Genomic DNA, 22,413 nt, shown 5'->3' on the forward strand with positions numbered 1-22,413 from the left:
CTGGTGTAGGGCTTGTCCAGCAGCATGCACATGGCCCCAGGCACACGACACCTCTGGGCCTCAGTAGCCTCACCTATCAAATGGGGATAACAGTTCTACGACGTCTGATGGTAGGAGGGATAAGTGTGCCAACGTCTCGGCACATACCCGGCTGGGCACTGCCCATCCCACAGCTTCTGCTACCAGTCCCAGACACAGGAGCTTCCCCAGCCCTCCACGTCAGAGAGAATTCTACCAGAGAAACAGAACCAGGAGGAGGTATATATTAAGAGATCTGCAAGAAATTGGCTTCCTCGACTGTGGGGGCTGCTTAGGCAAGTCTGCAAACCACAGTGCTGGCTGTCGGGAGTCCAGACTGGAACTCTCTGACAAGCTGCAATCCACAGGTGGAGTTTCTTCACCCAAGAAAACCTCAGTTCTGTTCTTGTCAACTGATTGATTCAGGCCCATCTGTATCACCTTGATGTAAGGTCATAAGTGTTATGGTCAGCCCCCTGTAGATTCTGTATCTATGTATTAGATCAACTGCAGATGGAAAATATTCAAAAAATGTTGTATAAAGCACGAACAGACTTTTGGGATCATTATTCCCTTAACGATGCAGAATAACAATTTACATAGCATTTGTAACATAGTAGGTATCATAATAATATAAATACAATAATTGGGTATGGAGATGATAAAGTATACCAGAGGCTGTGTGTAGCTTGCATGCAAACACTTTGCCATTACAAGGAACTTGAGCATCTACAGATTGTAGGTATCTGCAGGAGGTCCTGGAAATGCCCTGCTGATTCCGGGGGGCAACTGTAATCATACCTACACATTCCCTCTCAGCAACTCCTAGATGAGCATTTGACTAAAAAACAAGACTGTAGCCTAGCCAAGGTGACATAAAGACTGACCAGCACCCCACCCAAGGAAAGGACAGCAAGGTCCATGAGGGTCTCACGAGGGAGGAGGTGTCCTAAGGGGTAGGGGGTAATGTGGACCTCGTCATTTCTCTCAGTACTCAATGGGGCCTGCTTGCCTCTCCTGCAGATCCTGTCCATGGCCTACATCCCTTCCAGTGTACTCACATTGAATGAGGTGGTCCTCTGGATGAGAAGGAAGGAACCAGAAGCACACAGCTGCAAAAAAAAATGTGAACACAGAAAATGTGGGGCTCTGAGGTCCCCCAAGCAGTCTACAGAACAATCACTTGGGTCAGGTCTCCTAGGAATCCAGGGTAAACAAGACAGAGTGTGGGCACTTATGGGGCTCCACCTGGACTGGGGGCAGACGAGGGCCCTCAGAAGTCCACATGAGGGGCAATATTCACCCAGAGAGCCAGGACCCTAGAGAGGAGGGAACCTGGGGAGGGTCTAGGGATTGGTTTGGTCCATTCTGTACCACAATCTTTCTTTCTTGCTTGGCTATAGAGGATAGAACCCAGGGTCTTTCCATGTGCTAGGCCAGTGTTCTACCACTAAGTCTCCTACCCAGCTCCTAGAATATTGATTCCAATTGCAGATGAGCTCAACCCTGTCACAGCCCTGTGGCTGGGGACCTCATGGAGAAACAAAAATGTGTTTTAAGCATCACTGACCTGCCCTCCCTGCTGAGAAATATGAACACATTTCTGACAGGCTGCATTTCTCCTTCATCCCTTTCTTGTTACAGGTGGCAATACCCTTCTAGAAATAAATTATCATAGGGTGTGACCTCTTCTTCCATGCTTGCTTTTTCCAAGAGGAAGGTTTCAAAAGGAAAACACCACTAGGGGAACATAAGAGGCTTACTTAGAGAAGTGGGGGTGCAGTGTAAGAGAAGGCCATAATAAAGAGGTTAGATTTCAGATAAAGGGTCTGCAGTGGCTTGTTTCCCAGAGGTGGACAAAATGGCTGAGAACAAAGGGGTACATTCTAGAGGAAGTGCCTGGAGCAGGCTGCCCTCTGGAGTGGGAAGCAGTGGAGAGTTCTACGGGGTGAGGTTATTCAGTCTGGAAAGCTTCCTGCTCCAGTGGATGCATCTGGGAATGTTGTTGCCTCTTCAAACCATAGCTTAGTGTCTGTGCTGCTCTTACCATGTTGGATGAAGGGGGTGTCTAAAGTGCCAATGCAAATGATACCCTAACTTCGAGATGCTATCTCTGGGTGAGTAAGGTTAGCACTCTAATATCACTAGGATCTCTAACCTCGGCTGGGCAGGCTGTCCCTGTATTTCCTTTCAGGAGAGCTTACTTAACTTTCCCTCACATCCATCCCAATCTTGTCCTGACTTACTCATTTCTATCTAGCTACCTTCCACTCTCAAGTGCCTGGACTCTCTACCAGCTTTGGGAACTACTATAGATGCTGGTGGGGTCGCAGCCCCATCTTCCTGCTTTAGGATCGTGTGAACCATCTTCTGCCCACTGCCACCACTCAGCCCCCAACCCGTGTTCTCTGCACACTAAGGTAAATGCCACTTCTTGCTTGGGATTCCATCTGGAAAGAGACCTCAAGGGCTGCATGTGGCCCCTGAGCTTGGACGCAGCCCTTGCAGCACGCCCCCTGGTGGTCCTGGGAGGCTATTGCTGTTTAGTCCTTTCCTACCCAGGTTCATGGCTGGCGGATAGCAGTGGGAGGGATGGGTTGTGTCTGGAAATGCCAGGGAGGGTTCCCCAAAAAAGGAACCACCCAATCTTGGTTTTATAAACCATTGAACCAGAGGATAAAGAAAGGAAGTGGTTTCCAGGCCTCAGAAATCACAATCAAAGGCCTGAGCAAACAAGGTACTGTGAAAACAAGGAAAGGAAATTGTGTCCAGTTGGTTGAAATGAAGAAGGAAGAACATGACCATGTCTGTTGACAGCACTATAGGTGAGAATAGGCTTTTTTGATCCTGGTCAGTGGGGGCCTCATTAATTGGGAAACTGGAGGCTCTGATCCTCTAAAGAAAGTGCACATTTTTATTCTAAAGGACCCCTGCCAGGGCCCCTGTTTATGTGACTCATAAAGTGGCCTTCAGCCGAAAGAAGCCTTCAGCAGAAAGAAGCCCAGCTCACTGGCAACAGAAGGGTTCCTGGGACCAGCATGGAACTACCACCCACACCAGACACAGGCTGTGGCAGGCTGAGGGCCCCGCCCCACGGCATCCTGCCAGAGGTGGCTCATCAGACTTGAAATTCCACGCCACTCTACAACATCATTAACAGAGTCTAAAGGTACAAAAGAGAGTAAGTGAAAAGGGTGTGAGGCTTCTAGCTTGTCCTCTGGTGACACCAGCCTTGTTTCCTGAGTTTTCTTATATAACCCCCATAACAACCCTTCAGACAGATGTGATTAGACCCATGTTACAGATGAGAAAACTGAAGGTCAGAAAGGTTAAGCAACCTCCCCAAGGTTACACTTCAGTAACCTGAGTGATATCTGCAGCCAGCTCTGCGTGGAACCTCCCCAGGCTCTTTGCTGTGTTCCATGGGCATCTGGATGTTCAGAAGCAAGTCAGCAGCAGCACCACAGTCGTCTCAAAGCCCCCTTGCACCTAGGGAGCATGGCCATCATCACTTTGATGACAGACATCATGGCTTTCATGTGTCAGATGATAAGACTGAGGCCAGAAGAGAATAACTCAGCTTCTCAGTGACCAGGCTGGACCGTTCTCTCCTTCAGCTCCTCCCTCAACCAAGACCCTCCAGGTCTGTAGGGGAAATAACTCCAGCAACTTCTTGCTGCTGCATGTTCCCAGTCCACAGCCCAGATCTCTGAGCCTGGCCTGGGCTCCTCCTCAGGTGGGAACCAAGGGCTAATGGAGATGAGGGGGCTCCAGCCAAAAGGCAGTGTAGAGGTGTCCCTTGCTTTGACCATACCCAGGTTATGAAGAACTTGGTTGCCACTCTGGTCCTGACTCTGCATGCATCTAAGTATGTTACACCCCCTCTCTGCTGCTTCTGCTGTAAAAGAAGATGGGAGAGATCATCTTAAAGCTCATACATTCTGTGTAAGCCTTGGGTTAGCACAACAGATTGTATTAGTCAGCTCAGGCTGCTGTAAAAAAATACCACAGACTGGATGGTTGAAACAACTGAAGTTTATTTTCTCACAGTTCTGGAAGCAAGATGTCTGAGAGCGAGGTGGCAGCAGGCATTTTTCTCCCCACATCTCTCTCCTTAGCTTAGGGATGGCCATCCTCTCCGTGGGTCCTCACATGGCCATTTGTTTGAGGGGAGGTCCCAATCTCCTCTTCCTCTGAGAACACCAGTCGTATTGGGTTAGGATCCACCCACACAACTTCATGGTACACACTTGTAATCCCAGCATTCGGGAGGCTGAGACAGGAGCATCACAGTTCTTGGACAGCCTCAGCTACTTAGTGAGGCCCTTTGCAACTCAGTGAGACCCTGTTTCAAAATAAAGAATAAAACATAGGACTGGGGGTGTAGCTTGGAGGTAGAATGCCCCTGGGTTCCATCCCCAGTACCAAAAAAAAGAATAAATTAATTAATAGGGTTGGGAGTATAGATCAGAGGTAGAATGCCCCTGAGTTCAATTCTCAGTATAAAACAACAACAAAAACAATAATAATAGTTAATAATACTTTTATATAGTACATAAACCAGTTGCTTAGTCATTTATCATCAAGTATGAAGTACTATATATAATTGTGCAGTGCATTGTTTGTTTACATCAGTATCAACACACACACACACACACACACACACACACACACACGAAGTATGCTGTGCTAGGCTCTGGCAAGGCTGCAAAGCCTCTAGGTGATAGGAATTGTTCAGCAGCCCATTCTTATGGGCCCACTGACTTGCCCATGCAGTCTGCCATTGTCTGTGCTGCCCACTGTTGATCAGGATGTCTCTATAGGTGCGTGGCTGCACTCCCACCCTGCTCTGGCAGGATGCATGAGATCAGGCAGGTACATTCCTGCCTGCCTGTGATAAGTACTCAAAACCGCTTGATATTTTGTGGATGGTGAGGGGAATACTAAATTTATAATACTTTTAGCCAGGAATTTGCCTCTCTTCTTTCCTCCCATTTCTTCAAGAATACAGGGTCTCTCCCTGCTCCCACCGCCTCTCGTCTAGACTCTGAGCACCTCTAGCAGGGCTCCCCTCCTTCTCATGGCCCCAAGCAGAAGTCCAGCCTCACCCAGCTCCCAGTCCATGTGGCTTCTGGGCTGCAGTAGGGTTAGGGGTAGAAGAAGCTGCTGGCCCGGACTCCCAACTGGGACTTTATTCCCATCTCAGCTGCCTGGCCCTGCACCCCCTATATCCCAGAAGCCCAGTGGTGGTGAGTCCTTCTACAGTCTATATCCCTCAGCCCACAGGGGCCAAGTCTATCTCCCTTTCCTGCAGTCTTCTCTCTTTATCAGCACAAATCCACTCCCACTCCCAACCTAGACCACATTTACACCCCCAGTCTTCCCCAAAGAATTCCCCAAGTCTGGAGTCCCTAGCTCTGCCCTTCCAAGATGAGTTCTCACAAGCTTTCTACCTGTACTTTATTAAAGAGGGGGCATAGAGAGAAGCTGGACCAGGCCCTAGGCTCATCCCCCAGTAGTGACCTTCAGCACTGGCAGTAGGACAGGGCACTGCAAGACTCACGTGCAGAGGGAACAGTATTCTGCCGAGAGCAGGCCTGCTTGAGCTGGGCAGGGCAGTCTTGCAGTGAGAATCCACACGTGTGCTCTCAAAGGAGCCCAGACAACCCTGTGCCCTAGGACTGAAACTCAAGCAAGTCAGATTGCCCCAAGCATGGGCTTTCAGTGAGAGCTGGGGCTCAAAATGGAAGAGGGATGGGGTGGAGGAGAAGCCAGGCCTCCCCCCCTGCTTTTCTCTCTACTTTTTCCTGAGGCTGGGAGAAGCTGCACGGCCTCTCTGAGCTCCAGCTCAGGCTACAAGGCTGGATGCTGACCACTAGACCCACTGGGGCTCCCTGTACATCCTCCCCAGCAAGTAGGCTCCTGGCTGCAGGGGCCAGAGAGACGGCCAGCCCCAGCCAGCCCCCTGCCCACCCTGGGCCCTGCTCAGAGACAGGGCTGAACTGATTCTGTCAGGAAGGGTTAGTCTTATCTCCCAGCTGCTGGATGCGAGGGGACAAGACAAATGCATTCGGACAGCCTCGATCCAGAGTGCTCTCTGTCAAACATGCTAGCCTCCTCTCCCAGAGGATCTTGCAGGCTCCCTCAGTCCCATCTAAAGAAGAAGTAAGGAGCCTGCGAGCTCAGGGCCCTCGGGGGAAGGGGTCAGAACCTGCTGTCCCCAGGCCATTGCAGCAAACCGACCATAGCCGGCATCCCCTCCTGCCCAAGGTAGAGTCTGATCAGACACTGATTCCAGGACAGTTCCAGCAGCACCACCTGCCTGGCCTCACCTGTAGACCAGGCAGACAAAGGGACAGCTGATGACTGGCAGGACAGGCTCTCGCTTGTTTTCACACACGTTCTCACAGACTGGCGGTGCAGCCGGTAGCAGGCACTGCAGATGGAGTAGCAGGAGTGACACAGCTCCGAGCCCCTCCCCAGAGCGAGCTGGCACTGGGCAAGCCCCGGGAGCTGAGCTCCGGCCACCCACGCCTGGGACACCCACGAGCGCAGTCACGCCTGGTTCCCACTGCTTCTAATGCACTGCTGCCAAATGCTCGGGCCAAACATTTTACTGAGGTTATGGAATCTCACTAATAAGGGCTTCTGTGCATCAGGTCATTCCGGGAATACACAAAAAATCCTGCGCAGCATCAGGCGGAGCAGATTTCTTGTCATTAGCTCAGCCGGCTGGAGGCTACAGCCATGAACATGGTCACCACGTTGGTGCAGCACAAACTGACTGGAGAATGTAAACTAGGCTAATATTCCTGGTCACGCCCTTCAACCTGCTTCACCTTTCATTAGCTGTGTGGGAAGCTGGCGCTCGCCAGTTTTGCCCAAAAGATGAATTAGGAGCAGCGATAACCAACTTTCCTAGCATTGCCTCCTACCTGCTCATTTAATAACCAACTGCTCTATGCCTGGTGTTTTGTTTTGTTTTGTTTTATTTTTTTTTGGGGGGGGGGTTCTTGATAGATTTACTCTGGAACATGTTTTCAATTAAAGTAAAAAAAATGTATATACACATACATATATTTGTTTTCCTTCTTTTGGGTGCTAGGAATGGAACCAAAGGCCTTGAATATGCTTGGCAAGTGTGGTACCACTAAGCTACATCCCTGGCTTCCTAAGTTCTTAGAATACAGTGCACAGGACAGACACAATTTCTGCTCCCGAGGAGACCTCATTGGAGTAGATATGCCCCAAACGTGTTCCTTCCTCTCCTGAGGCCCTCACAAATGTCAAAACTCGTCCCGAGCTCCCCATTTCAAGTTACTGTCAGTGTGACACTGTGTAACTCTGTACCCACAGCCTACTGTGGCCTGTCCTGTAGGAATGCCCCCAGCCCTTAAAAGAGCCAGAACAATAGGAAGGAAGCGGCCCAGACTGCAGGCCGCCTCCTCCACCTCAGAGGTAGACCCCTTGGATGCCTCATCTCAGCGCTCAGAGCCTGCCACTGCTCAGCGCCTTCTGTCAGCCCACAGGCACTAGATAACCTTGGGATCATTCCTGAGCCCTTTTAAGAAAGTGCTCCCTCCACCTAACCTCCAAAGAAGTGCCCCTCGGGGTAGACCTTCCAAGGTGGGCCCCGCAGGAGGCTGCCCACCCCTCACTCTGTCCTTCCCTCTGGTGACCACTTGACACCAACAACTCCCACCAGGCATCCTTAGTACTGCTCCCCCATGACAGCCCTGGTGTCCCCACGTCCCCACACTTATAACACAGAACAGCGGTGCTGGTTGCTGCCTGCAAGGCCTTATAAAGAGCCAGGAAATAAGAAAGAGAAAATTAAGGAGCACCATGGCCTGGCTAATAAAAATGTGGCTTTCTTTCTGGCAACTTCTTGGCCTCTGCAAAAGCCCTGCCTGCCTAGCCCCACCTCCTGGAGGCTGGCATTTCTCACCATGACCACCAGACCTCACCAAGTCAGGCTTAGGAGAGAAAGTTGGACACACCTCCTTCCATCACCCTGGACCCGTGGGCTCTCTGATGGGCTGTCCTGCTGCAAATTGCTCCCTTCCAGAAGCCCAGGCCCTAAGAACAGACCAAAGGCCTCTCTCTAGTGGGCCTCCCAAGTCTGGCTCAGTGCAACACAACCAGCCCACAAGCAGTCAGGGAGAAACCCTACCAGGCAGGCGAGGCCACTGGAGCTGGGGGTGGGCATGGCATGGCTGTTTTCCTTCTGTGGAGAAGCGGCACACAGTTGCTGAGCAGGAAAGCTTGGCCAGTTCTGGAGTGGACGCAAAGGTGAGTTGAAGCAGGCCTGCAGGGGCTCGCCTAGGCTCACTGTCTGGAGAGTTCTACTTCCCCAGGGTCCACTGGCGCCTCGGGAGGAAGGTGGAGGAGCTGTTTCCTTACAAGGCCAAATATGTGTGCATTCTTTCTAATAAAATGCAAAGGCTGTCTGAGGTGCCCCAGCCTCCTCATTTAGCTCTGAGGTGTAATTAATACATAAATTAAGCTCCTGCAGACTCACAAATGCCCAGGAAAAAAATGAAAAATATAATTAGTTTGCCCATATGACTCCATCTGTCAGCTCTGAGTTCAACACTGTGTAGCAAATCCTGAGGGCTTTGGCGGCCTGTTGGCCATGCCTGGCACCGCTCCTGCCCTGCAGCTCCGGAGGACCCGTGCTACAGGCAGCAAGCGCCTGGAAACCTCCGATGTGCCCCAGGAGGCGGCTGGGGGTGGGGCAGCCCCAGGGTATTCACATGTCTAACTTCCAGCCATGTCCTGATCCAGGCAGGATCTCAAGTGGGGGAATGGGCAGCAGAGCCCCAGACTCACCTCCTCCCGTCTGTCCACAGGAGAGAGAGGCTGCAAAGGGGAAAGGGAACCTGAGGAGAAGGACGGAGACAGGAAGGTGCAGGTGGAGCAAAGGAGCCAATAACATGGTACGAGAAGAATTAATAGCCCACACACGCTCTTCAGACACCAAGGGCTGCCCCACATGGTATATCGCTTGATATTCAGCACTCTGGGGGAAAATAATCTAACAAATGTGTTTTTCTTCCCTTTCAAAAATTATTCATATTGCAAAATGAATGCGTGTTTGTTTCAAAAACACTTAACTAAGACACAGGAGTACAAAGGCAAAAAGCATCCCCAAATACTTCTCCCCTTATTTTCAACCCCCAAGGGTGAAGCTCATTAATAACTTTATTATTTTCTTTAAAGTGCATTAATATTTGGCGCAATTATTATCAAAAAGGAAGCTGTGCTGTACATGTTGCTCACAGATTGATTGTTACCAGGTGCCTTCTGAGCAAATCTTTCTCTCTTTGGCACACAACTCAATCTTATTCTTTTTAGTAAATTCAAACTAACCTACACAGGAAGTGATTTGTAAGCATTTTATTTATATTTACTAGTTATCCCATATCATCTCCTATTGATGGATATTTGGCTTTTTTCTAAAATTTTACTCTGATAATTCTGGGGAAAAATTGGGATTGCTGTTCTTGTTTCTGAAAGAGGTAAATAAAACACGATCGAGTGGCTTGCTTGGGGGCGACGCAAGCAGAAAGTGGCAAGACCTTCCTGGACTCCATCTCTTCTGACTTCACCTCCAGTCTCTGGTCACTAAGGTGACGGAAGGCAGATCAGGGACCGGACAGGTTAGGGCTGGAGAGGGGAGGGGACCAGAGGAGACTAGGAGGGAGGGCACAGGTGGGACCTGGAGAAAGGGGGGACAAAGGGAGGGACAGGGCAGGGAACCACGCCGGAGAGGAGTGCAGGAGGAAGTTGGAAGGAAAGAAAATTAGGGAAGCTGAGGATGGGGGTGAGAGGGCCAGCAAGTAATTATCCAAAGGTTAATTTAACACGCCCTAAAGGCCACATTTGTTAAAGCAGTTCCCTTGAAGGTTGCACAATGATGAAGCGCACCTGGCCAGCCAGACCTGCAGCCTCCTGGCCTGGTGCTGCCCCAGGGACTCTGTGTGTGTGTGTGTGTGTGTGTGTGTGTGTGTGTGTGTGTGTGTGTGGTATGTGTGTGTGCTGTGGTGTGTGTATATGGTGTGGTATGTGTGTGTGGTGTGAGTGTGGTGTATATGTGTGTGGTATGTGGTGTGTGGTGTGGTGTGTGTATGGTGTGTGTGCAGTGTGCGGTGTGTATGTGTGGTATGTGCTGTGTGTGTGGTGTGTGTGCGGGGTGTGTGTGGTGTGTGTGTGTTATGTGTGGTGTATGTGTATGTGGTGTGTGTGGTGTGATGTGTGTGTATGGTGTGGTATGTGTGTGTGCTGTGGTGTGTGTGTGGTGTATGTGGTGTATGTGTGTGTTGTGTGTGGTGTGGTGTGGTGTGTGTGTGTATGGTGTGTGTGCAGTGTGTGGGTGTGTATTGTGGTGTGTGCAGTGTGTGTGTGGTGTGTGTTATGTGTGGTATGTGTGTATGTGGTGTGTGTGTGGTGTGTGTGGTATATGTGGTGTATGTGTGTGTTGTGTGTGGTGTGGTGTGGTGTGATGTATGGTGTGTGTGTGGTGTGTGTGTGTGGTGTGATGTGTGTGTGGTGTATGTGTGTGTGGTGTATGGATGTGTGGTGTGGTGTGTGTGTGGTATAGTGTGGTGTGATCCATGGTATGTCTGGTGTGTGTGTGGTGTGTGTGTGTGGTGTATGTGTGTGTGGTGTGTGGTATGGTGTGTGTGGTATGGTGTGGTGTGATCCATGGTATGTCTGGTGTGTGTGCGGTGTGTGTGTGTGGTGTGTGTGTATGAAGGGAGCTCCTGTCTTCACCTCCTACCCTTGCTCCAGCCCACCATATGGCCCTACCCCTTAACACCACAGAATGGCTCTTTTCTATGTCCCAGGTAAACCAAACCAAAGAAAAACATCCAGGCCCTGAAGTTGTGCTGAGTACTGCACCTTTATCAGCCAGCTTTCTGGTACTGTAACAAAATAGCCAAGATAATCAACTTAAAAGGACAAAAGGGTTACTGGGTTCCCTGTTTCAGAGATTTCAGCCATGGATGCCTGGGTCGACTGCTTTGGGGCCTGTGATGAAGCTTTTGGGTCATGGTGGGGAGCAAATGGCAGAGAAAGCTGCTCACCTCATGGCAGCCAGGAAGCAAGGGAAACACTAGGAGACAGTGTCCCAGCACCCCGTCAAGGTGGCTTCCAGTGTCCTAGCTCTCTTTCACTGTTCCTCACCTCCCAAAGGTTCTGCCATCTCCCAGCAGGGCCACAGGCTGCGAGCAAGCCTTCAACAAAGGGCCTTTGGTGGACATTCAGGATCCAGAGTATGGCAGCACTGCCCTCCTCCATGTCTCATAGCATGCCCAGGTCAAAGGGAAGGTGGCCTGTCCAGGGATGGCGAGTGCCCAGCTTCTGCTCTAAGGTCAAGGAGGTCAACACTTTACCCTTCCAGAGTCTGCTGGAACCTTGTGTTGCTTATTGGGGCTCTGCCTTGAGCTTCTGCTCACCTCCATCTCTTCCTTGAAGTGCTCTCTGGGATGTGTTAACCCAGACTTTTTCCCCTCCTTCCTGGCGGCCAGGGTGGTGACTGCAGGGCAGAGAGCCCCAGCTTGGGATGATTACAAACTTCTTAGCACTCCTAGGACATGCCTGTTTACTTTTATTTCTGTATGAACTAGAATATTAGCAAATGATGTGCATTATTAGGTATATGTAAAATTATGCATTTCATGTTTGGGGAGAAGGAGGGGGTTGCAGGGTGGGATATGGAGGGACATAAACCAAGAGCTGTATGTTTGTATTATATTGAACCTCACTATGATGTATAATTGCAATGCACTAATAAAAGTACAAAATAAAATAAAGAGGGGCTGAGGACTTAGCTCAATGGTAGAGCCCTGGGTTCAATCTCCAGCACTGCAAATTTTTTTTAAAAAAAGTTAATGTTAAAATGAGAGAGGAAGCCAAGCTTAGTGGTACATGCCTGTAATCCCAGTGCTTGGGAGGCCGAGACAGGAGGATCACAGGTTCAAAGACGGCCTCAGCAAATAGTGAGACTCTCAACAATCCAATGAGAACATTTCAAACTTAAAAAAAAAAATTGGGCTGGGATTTGTAGCTTGAAGGTAGAGTGCCCCTGGGTTCAATCCCCAGTATCAAAAAATAAATTTTAAAAAGGAAAGAGGAAAATACAAAGATAAAACAAGTATTTTCAAAGTAATTTTTTTAATTTTACTTGTTAATGGTACCAAATAAAACCTTTCAATTCTCACTAAAAGAATATTAATTGCACTGCTTGTGAGAACAAGGTATTTGAAAATGACAGATCTGCTTAGCAAGCCTCTTTTCCCCTTCTTGTGTTCCAAGGAGCTTCTCCCAGGAGCAGGATCCTGGTTCCCCTCTTCCTCTTTCTTCATGTGCGAGTCCCTTATCAGCATCATTGTTGGTCCCTGTGCCTTTGCCAGCACTACTCCAAGCTTATCCACTTAGGGAAGTTCTGTTTGTTTGTTTGTTTGTTTGTTTGTTTGTTTGTTTGTTTGTTTGTTTGTTTGTTTGTTTTGTGGTACTGAGGGTGGAACCCAGGGGCTTTCTACCTCTGGACTACACTCCCAGACCTATTTTATATTTTATTCAGAAACAGGGTCTCACTAAGTTGCTGAGAACCTCACTAAGTAACTGAGGCTGGCTTTAATCCTGCGTGATCCTCCTGTCTCAGCCTCCCAAGCACGGTGATTACAAGCGTGCGCCACCACACCCAGCATAGGACAGTTATTTTGGGTAGAACTGGACCAGGATCTCCATTAATGTGTCTACCTGCACATGTCCGTGCAGGCTGGAAAGTGAGCAAGTGACGCTCCACTCTCCCTCAGCCTGGGGAGCTGGTGTCCTGAAGAGAAGGGCCTTGAGGGAAGGGCCTTGTGTGAGACACGTAAGCATCCAGCACCGACCAAGGTGTCTACTCACTTCATACACTAAATATGAATGAAACAACTTCTTTCTTATTTTAATTTTAAAAACACATGTCAATAAAAGGTCTAATCTTTTCCTTTTCTGTCCAGGGAAGTTTCCTCATATACCCCCATGGAGTGTGCACCTCACTGGTAATTTAGAATTTGGACTTTTAAATTGGACTACCTAGTTCAAATCCCAGCTCTGACACTATATTAAGATACTGCTAAATGCAATGTATAAGAGATCATGAGTTTGCGCTGAGCGCTTATGCTAGGTCCAGATATACTAAACCAAAATGTAGTTTCTCGTGTTGAAACTCCATGTCACCAAGCCAAAGCTCCAGAGAGAGAGAGAGAGAGGCCAAGCCAGCCTTAGCTGGTATGATGAAGAGGTTCCCTCTACTCTAACCTTTACACCAAAAGTATTTTTTTGAAATGACCTTCCCTCTGTTTTCCATTTCTGCTTCCCTCAATACCTTTTCACCTTCAAGTCCAACCTCCTCTGCTCAGCCCATCGGGAACATTCATCCTATTTTATAGAATGAGGCATCACCTGATTCTAGAATCACCAACAAAAACCCAATTCAGACATTTAAACTGAATCTGTTGCAATATTATCTTTTGACATGACACTGTGTAATAAGTAATCCCAAACCCACATGTCTCAGGACAACCACAATCATTTCTTAAGTCATGATGTCCTCCATGATGTCTATGGGTCAAGAATTTAGGAGAAGCTTAACCGAGCAGTCTGACATAAGGCTTGTCATGAGGTGACTGGCAGACATCAGTTGGGGCTACTCTCATCTGAAGGCTTGATGTAGTCTAGGGAATTGAGTTATATAATACTTACGAAGTTGTGACATAATAAACACAATTTTCAGTCTCTACCTTCATTTCCTCACACACACAACCTATACAACCTGTGGAATTTCTCAAATATTCGTCGATGCAAAATAACTCTGCTTTAAAGGAAATAAGAAGTAGCTTATTCTTAGCCAAATATGAGTGACCATGGCCTTGGAACATAGATTTAAGTCATCCTGAATGACATATTCTTCTGTGAAAGAGGTACACAAGCTTTTATAGCCAAAGAACAAAGAAAGTCATAACTCAATGCGCTTAACAAGTACACTGGTGGGGTACTAGGTAGGCGGGTGACAGCAAAGCAAAAACTCTTTTCTCTGTTTTCAGATGTTATCTTACAATGTTCTTTTCTTTGGAGGTAGGTGGTGGATACTAAATGTCTATTCAGCCTAACTACTTCTGAGAGGTTTACCTAATTATCATGAGACTGTCAGGTGAGACACACAGATTACTAGATTTAAGGCTTACTATAGTCCAAGGTAATTTTGGCTCTTGAACAATGCATCTCTCCACAATCATGATGTTCTATTCAGCCAAGGTCAAGGAGTCTGCAGGATATTCAGCATAGAAGTGGCTTCTTCGAAGAACTTCAGCTCCACATGTTCTGTAGGAGGTTTTGTTTTGTTGTTTTGTTTGGGGTTTTTTTTTTTTTTTTGGTATGCCAATAAAGTGACTGATGGTTGGAACCCTAGGTAACCATAGGCTGGTGGGAGCTGGTTATCCAGGGAACCAATTATGTATTAGAGAGTTGGAGGCTCATCCATGACCCACCTCCAGAGAGAGGTGGGGGCTGAGGTTAAGCTGATCACCACTGTCCCAAACTTAATAAATCACACCTATGTAATGAAGCTTCCATAAAATTAAAAAACATGGGGACTCAGAGCACTTTCAGGTTGGTGAATGGGAACATGTCATATGGCAGGAGGGTGGCATGCTCTGACTCCATGGACACAGAAGTTTCTGCACTTGGGACCCTCTGAACCCTGCCCTATGTATCTCTTCATCTGGATGTTAATCTGTAATGAAGTAAAATATTTCATTAAAAATTTAAAATATCCTTTGTTAAATCCTTTCATTAAATATTTAAAATATCCTTTGTAATAAATCAGCAACAGTAAATAAACTGTTTTTATGGATTCTGTGAGCCACTCTAGCAAATGAGCAAACTCAAAAAGAGGGATATAAAGACCTCCAGTTTGTGGCCAAGTGGGCCAGAAGCAGGGGTAACCTGGGGCATTACTTGTTATTGGCATCTGACATTGGGACAATCTTGTGAGTCTGAGTCTGATACCCCAAGTAGTGTCAGAATTGAATTGAATTGTAGGATATCCAGATGGCGCCTGCAGAGAATCTGAGAAAAAGTTGTAAGCAGGGGAAATTCACACATTTGGTGACCTGAAGTGCTGTGTAGTATAGAACAGAAAAAAACAGTTTGTTCTTTCTATAGTTGGTGTCAAGAGAGAGATGGGATTTGACTCATGAAAATGTGGTTTGGGAAGAGAAAAAATGACAGGGTGGGGGATGAGGAGCCTTTGATTTCTGTTGGCCAAGTGAGCCCCAGGGTGGGAGCAGCAGCTGTGCCACAAAAAGTTACTGAAGGTGAAAATTACCAATGGAGTTTAGAGAGGGGACCTATTGGGGTGGGAGTCACTGGGTGCATAAAAAGAGGCAAATTAACATGAAAAAGCAAAATGTTCGATCCTTTGCTCATCATTATCTGTAACAGCCAAAAGAAAACTAAAAGAGAATTAATAACAGAAGATGGCAACCGAGTAAAGCACCTTCTATCAACACTGCTGACACTCTATCTCCATAGTGGCAAAAATAACGCCCTACAGAATCAGAAACTACTATCAATAGAGAAATAAAAGCTATAAATACAAGAGACAGAAAAAAGGAAGACTAAAATCATCTAAGAACCAGAAAAAAAAGCGGCCCACCGCGGTGGGGGGGCCACCCCATCAAGGCCACCGTGACTGACTCACAGAATCAGACTCCAGGGAGGATAAGGAGCTGAAGCGACCAGAAGCAGTCTAGGCAGATGTAATTCAGCAGTTCTTTCAGCGCGAAGAAGAACTAAAATTTTCAGTGGCTGAGCCCATCACTGTCTCCAGGGATTCAGAGTGGAGCTCAAACCAGAAGGGAGATATGCCAGCCTTACTGCCGAGGGTGTGGCAGAGACGCCATATTGCCAGCAAGCTGGTGAGTTAACCACGCCCAAAAAGGTTCCAGCAAAAGTGCCAGCAGAGCGCCAATGCAATCGTAAGTGAAATGGCGGCCCCTATGGGAGAAATCTCAGCATTGCACCCACAGGGACTCACCCAGCTTTGATAAACTCTCTGAGTCTGAGTTCTTGTGGTTCAAGGCAATGCAGGAATAGGGGTAGCAGAAATTGCTATGTCCTTATCGCAGTTCCCTGAAGAAAAGCCCCAGCCCAGCGACCTCAGAGTCTGGTGCAGCTGCGACAAACTCCCTTGGTCTGAGACCTTGCAATACAACTCAGGGAAGGAGCGGTGGCAGCGGAGATAACCATATCCCCAGAGATCCAGAGCACAATAAGTGAAGTACTGGTAAATTGGAGAAGAACTCAGAGAAGATGGGAGTGGGATCTGCTGTTGATCATATCAGAAGCCCAGACTGACTCAGGCTCAGACCAATGGAAAGTGTAGGGGGAATCTTACACTTAACTCTAAACCGAATGAGCAGGATTGCTGGGAACACCACAGATGTTCCAATTGTAGGGAACAGGGAGAGGTCAGAATAGCCCAGCCCGAGCTGTGTAGAACTGAGACCCCTATACTGAGTTTGGTTTCAGAGGCATACACTGCGAACAGAGGGAAAGACCTAGGCTCCAAGTCTGTGGAAAGTGTGGAGGGTGACCTTCACTCAATATTAATTCCAACCCCATTGATACCATCCATCTCTATAGACTGAAAAGACTCAGAGAACAAGACTAACAGAGGGAAAGGTCGCCATAACATTTAGTATCTACATATAGACTGCTGAATTTGTTTGTAGTGTCGCATCAATTCATTGGTGGGATTGTTTGGGGTTTTGCACTCTCTGTGTGTGTGTGTGTGTGTGTGTGTGTGTGTGTGTGTGTGTGTGTGTACCTGATTTTTTTTTTTGCTTTTTTTATTTTTGGAAGGGGTTTGTGGGTCTTTTGTTTTTATGATTTTTGTTTTGCTGTATTTGTTTTTGTTGTTTTTTAACCCTCACACCAAATCCTCTCCCAAGCTTCTTCCCTTGTACAAACCTACTCTCTCCTCTCTTTCATCTATCTTTTTTCTTTCATCTATCTTTTTTCTTCTTTTTATCTCTCTCTAGTCCTGTATTAAATCCAATTCATATCACAATACCAGAAACTATACATTGGTTACTAGAATTCTACTACATTGATACTATCTCTAATCTCTACTGTATACTACTTTAACAAACTCATATATTCATACTATTTGACCCTATCTGACCTCATCCTATTCTTCCATTTACTCCCTTTCTCCCCTCCTTATTCAACCTTCACTGTTGAGAACAACTTGCCTTTAAATATACCAGCTAACACCTAGAGGCTGAAATAAATCTACCAAAAGCAATAGGTACAAACTTCTGAAATCATGGGAAAGAGGAACAACAACAGAGCACTGAACTCCCACAACACCACAATAACAGAAACTAATAACACAGAAATGCAGAGATTTCCAGAAGACCAAATCAGGAATGTAACTATAGAAATAATTCCGGATTTTAGAAAAGAATTTAGAGAGAGTCTGAAAGAAATAAAGGATGCAATCACTGAAGTAAAGTCATCAATTCAGACAATAAATAATTGATTAGGCCACATGGAGAATAGAATCTCACTACTAGAAGACAATCACTCCAAAAATGAACACATAGTTCATAACATAGAAAAAACAATTCATCAACAGGAATTGGACATTGAAGAAATGTGGGCCTATATTAAGAGAGCTAACTCATAATTATCAGCATACAGGAGGGAAAATAAGGTGAAACAAAAGGGATCAACAATCTCTTCAAAGAAATAATAGCTGAAATTTTTCCAAACATAGAGCAAGAGGTGGATACATAGGTTCAGGAAACATATAGAACTCCCTTTAGACAAGATCCGAGAAAAGGTTCCCCATGCAACATAATAGTCAAAATGACCAACGTAGAAGCCAAAGAGAAAATCTTAAAGGCAACAAAAATAAAAGGCCAAGTGACATTCAGAGGCAAACCAATTAGAATCACTCCAGACTTCCCAAACCAAGTCACGAAAGCCAGAAGGGCCTGGAGTAACACATTCCAAACTCTGAAAGAAAACAACTTCCAGCCCAAAATTTCCTACCCAGAAAAGCTATTGAACAAATTAAATGGGGAAATAAGAAGCTTCCATGACAAACAGAAGCTGAAGGAATTTATGTCTTCAAGACCAGCACTAGAGAAAATACTCAAAGAGATTAACTCCAAAGAAGAAATAAGTAATACATGCCAGAACCAGAAAAACAAGAATTTTCATCCAACAGACAACTAAGCAAAAAAGAACAAACAGTCTCTCAAACAGAAATAAAATCTTAACATGTTAGGAATTAAAAATCATCTCTCAGTAATCACACTGAATGTAAATGGCCTCAGTTCCCCAATTAAAAGACATAAAGTGGCAAAATGGATTAAAAAAACAGAACCCATCTATCTGCTGCTTGCAAGAAACACACCTTACAGATAAAGATAGAAACAAACTTAAGGTAAAGGGATGGGGCAAGGTAATCCATCCCAACAGAACTAGAAGGCAAGCAGGAGTAGCAACTATGGTATCAGACAAGTTAGACTTCGAGCCCAAGTTAATTAGAAGAGACAAAGATGGTCAAAAAAATAATCAACATTTATGCCCCAAACATAGGTGCAGCTACTTTCATAAAACAAATACTCTGTGACATTAAACTACACATAAATCCCAATACAATAATACTGGAAGACTTCAACACCTATCTTACATCATTAGACAGATCATCTAGACAAAAGTTCAGTAGAGATGTCTCAGAACTAAACAACACCATTAATCAAATGGACCTGTTGGGCACATATAGAATATTTCACCCAAGTATAGCAGAGTACACATTTTTCTCAGCTGCTCAAGGAACGTTCTCTGAAATTGATCACATCCTGGGACACAAAATGAGCATTAGCAAATTCAAAAAATGTGACATACTTCTCTGTGTCTTTTCAGACCATAATGGAATGAAATTAGAAATCACCTATAAAAAGACCCAAAGAAACCACATGAACATGTGGAGACTGAACACCACACTTCTGAATGAAGAATGGGTTGTAGAAGATGTAAGAGGTGAAATCAAGAAATTTCTAGAAACAAATGAAAATAAAGACACAACATATCAAAACCTCTGGGACACTTTGAAGGCAGTATTAAGAAGAAAATTTATAGCACTGAGTGCTCACATAAGAAAAAGAGAAAACCATCAAATAACCTAATGACACACCTCAAAGCCCTTGAAAAACAGGAACAATCTAATCCCAAAAGCCAGTAGAAGACAGGAAATTATTAAAATCAGAGCAGAAATTAACAAAGTAGAGAATGAAAAAACAATACATAAAATCAACAAAACCAAAAGCTGGTTTCTCTAAAAAATTAACAAGATCGACAAACCACTAGCCAACCTAACTAAAAAAAAAAGAGACAATCAACCAAAATTATGAAAATAAGAGATGAAAAAGGAGATATTACTACTGACAGTGTAAAAATACAGAGGATTATCAGAATCTACTTTGAAAAACTATACTCCAACAAAATGGAAAATCTGGAGGAAATTGACAACTTTCTAGATAAAGACAACCTTCCCAAGCTGAGTCAAGAAGGTATAGAACACTTAAACCAACCAATAACAATCAAAGAGAATGAAATAGCAATAAAAAGCCTACCATCAAAGAAAAGCCCAGGACCAGATGGTTTCCCAAGTGAATTCTATAAAACCTTTATAAAAGAGCTAATACCAATACTCCTCGATCTATTTCATGAAATAGAAAAAAACTGAATTCTTACAAATACATTCTATGAAGCCAAAATCACATGAATACAAAAACCAAACAAAGATAGTTCAAGGAAAGAGAACTACAGGCCTATATCTTTCATGAACTTGGATGCAAAACTGCTAAAAAAAAAAAAATACTAGCAACAAACATTCAAAAATACATAAAGAAAATCATACATCATGACCAGGTAGGGTTCATCCCAGGAATGCAAAGCTGGTTCAACATACAAAAATCAACCCATGTAATTCATCATATAAACAGAACCAAAGACAAAAATTACATGATCATTTCAATAGACGCTGAAAAAAGCATGTGATAAAATCCAACATCCATTTATGATAAAAGCACTACAGAGAATTGGAATAAGAGGAACATATCTCAACATCATAAAGGCAATCTACAATAAGCCCACCAACAACATCATACCAAATGGGGAAAAACTTCAAGAATTCCCCCTAAAAACAGGAACAGACAAGGATGTCCATTATTACCACTTCTCTTCAATATGATACTTGAGACTCTAGCCAAAGCAATAAGGCAAGAGAAGGAAATCAAAGGAGTACAAATAGGGAAAGAGGAACTCAAACTTTCACTATTTGCAGATGACATGATACTACATTTAGAAAACCCAATAAACTCAACCAAAAGGCTTATAGAACTGATCAACAAATTCAGCAAAGTGTCTAGATACAAAATCAATCTTAAAAAAATCAGAAGCTTTTCATATACCAACAAAAAAAACACTGAAAAAGAAACTGAGAAAACACTTCCACTCAAGATCACCCACAAAAAAATAAAATACTTAGGAATAAACTTAAACAAGGAAGTAAAAGATCTCTATAGAGAAAATTATAAAACATTGAAAAAAGAAATAGAAGAAGATCTTAGAAGATGGAAAGATCTTCCATGCTCATGGATGGGCAGAATAAATATTATCAAAATGACCATCCTTCCAAAAGTGATCTACAGATTCAACACAATGCCCATTAAACTACCAAGATCATTCCTCACAGACATAGAAAAATCAGTCCTTAAATTTATTTGGAATAACAAAAGGCCCAGAATAGCCAAGGTAGTTCTCAGCAACAAAAATCATGCAGGAGGAATCACAATATCTGACTTTAAACTATACTACAAAACCATTGTAATAAAAACAGCATGGTACTGGCACAAAAACAAATACATAGACCAATGGAGCAGAATAGAAGACCCAGAAACAAGTCCACACACTTTCACCCAATTGATTTTTGACAAAGGGGCCAAAAACATACACTGGAAAAAAGATAGCCTCTTCAACAAATGGTGTTGGCAAAACTGGTTAACCATATGCAGAAAATTGGATATTAATCCCACTTTCTCACCCTACACAAGAGTCAATTCAAGATAGAACAAAGACTTGGAAATTAGACCAGAGAGCTTAAGCCTCCTCGAAGAGGGCATAAGTCCAACACTGCAACACATAGGCACAGATAAAAACTTTCTAAACAAGACCCCAAAGGCACAACAAACCAAAAGGCGAATCAATGGGTGTGACTGCATGAAATTGAAGAGCTTCTGTTCAGCAAAGGAAACTGTCAAGAACCTCAACCGAGAGCCAACAGAATGGAAGAAGATGTTTGCCACCTACCCCTTCAATAGAGGACTAATATCTAGAATATGTATAGAACTCAAGAAACTCAACACTAAAAAAAAAATCATCCAATCAAAAAATGGGCAAATGAACTAAATAAATACTTCATGAAAGAAGAAATTCAAATGGCCAATAAATGCATGAAAAAATGTTCAACATCATTGGCAATCAGAGAGATGCAAATCAAAACTACCCTGAGATTTCACCTAACTCCAACTAGAATGGCAATCATTCAAAACACGAACAATAACAAATGCTGTTGAGGATGTGGAGAAGAGGGAACTCTAAAACATTGTTGGTGGGATTGCAAATTAGTGCAACCACTTTGGAAAACAATATGGAGAATCCTCAGAAGAATGGGAACAAATCTACCATTCTATCCATTAATACCACTTCTGGGTATCTACCCAAAAGAAATAAATCAAACTACCAAACTAATGCATGTTTATCTATGTTCATAGCTGCACAATTCACCATAGCCAAACTGTGGAACCAGCCAAGATGTCCATCAACAGATGAATGGATTACAAAACTGTGGGATATGTACACAATGGAATTTTACTCAGCCAGCCATAAAAAAAAAAACCTCAATTACATCATTTTCAGGGAACTGGATGGAACTGGAGGACATTATGCTAAGTGAGATTAGTCAGTCACAAAAAGTAAGGAATCAGATGCTTTCCCTAATATGTGAAAGCTAGAGTGAATGGGGTCATAGGAGGAACTCCAGGTTAAAAAGGAGATCCTATAGAGGAGAAATAAGGCAACCTAACTGTAGGAGGGTGGGGGTGGGGAGAGGGAAACTCTTTAAAGCACATGATGTATTTATTCATATCGAAGTCAACCACTAAACCAAGCATGGGAGCGAGGGATGGGGAGGGAGTGAGGTGGGGACTGGGTGGGGGCTGGCTGGGTGAGGTGTACATTTATGCCTACACAAGTTTTTCA

Source organism: Muscardinus avellanarius (genome assembly GCF_963383645.1).
Source record: "Muscardinus avellanarius genome assembly, chromosome: 2".
Classification (NCBI taxonomy): domain Eukaryota; kingdom Metazoa; phylum Chordata; class Mammalia; order Rodentia; family Gliridae; genus Muscardinus; species Muscardinus avellanarius.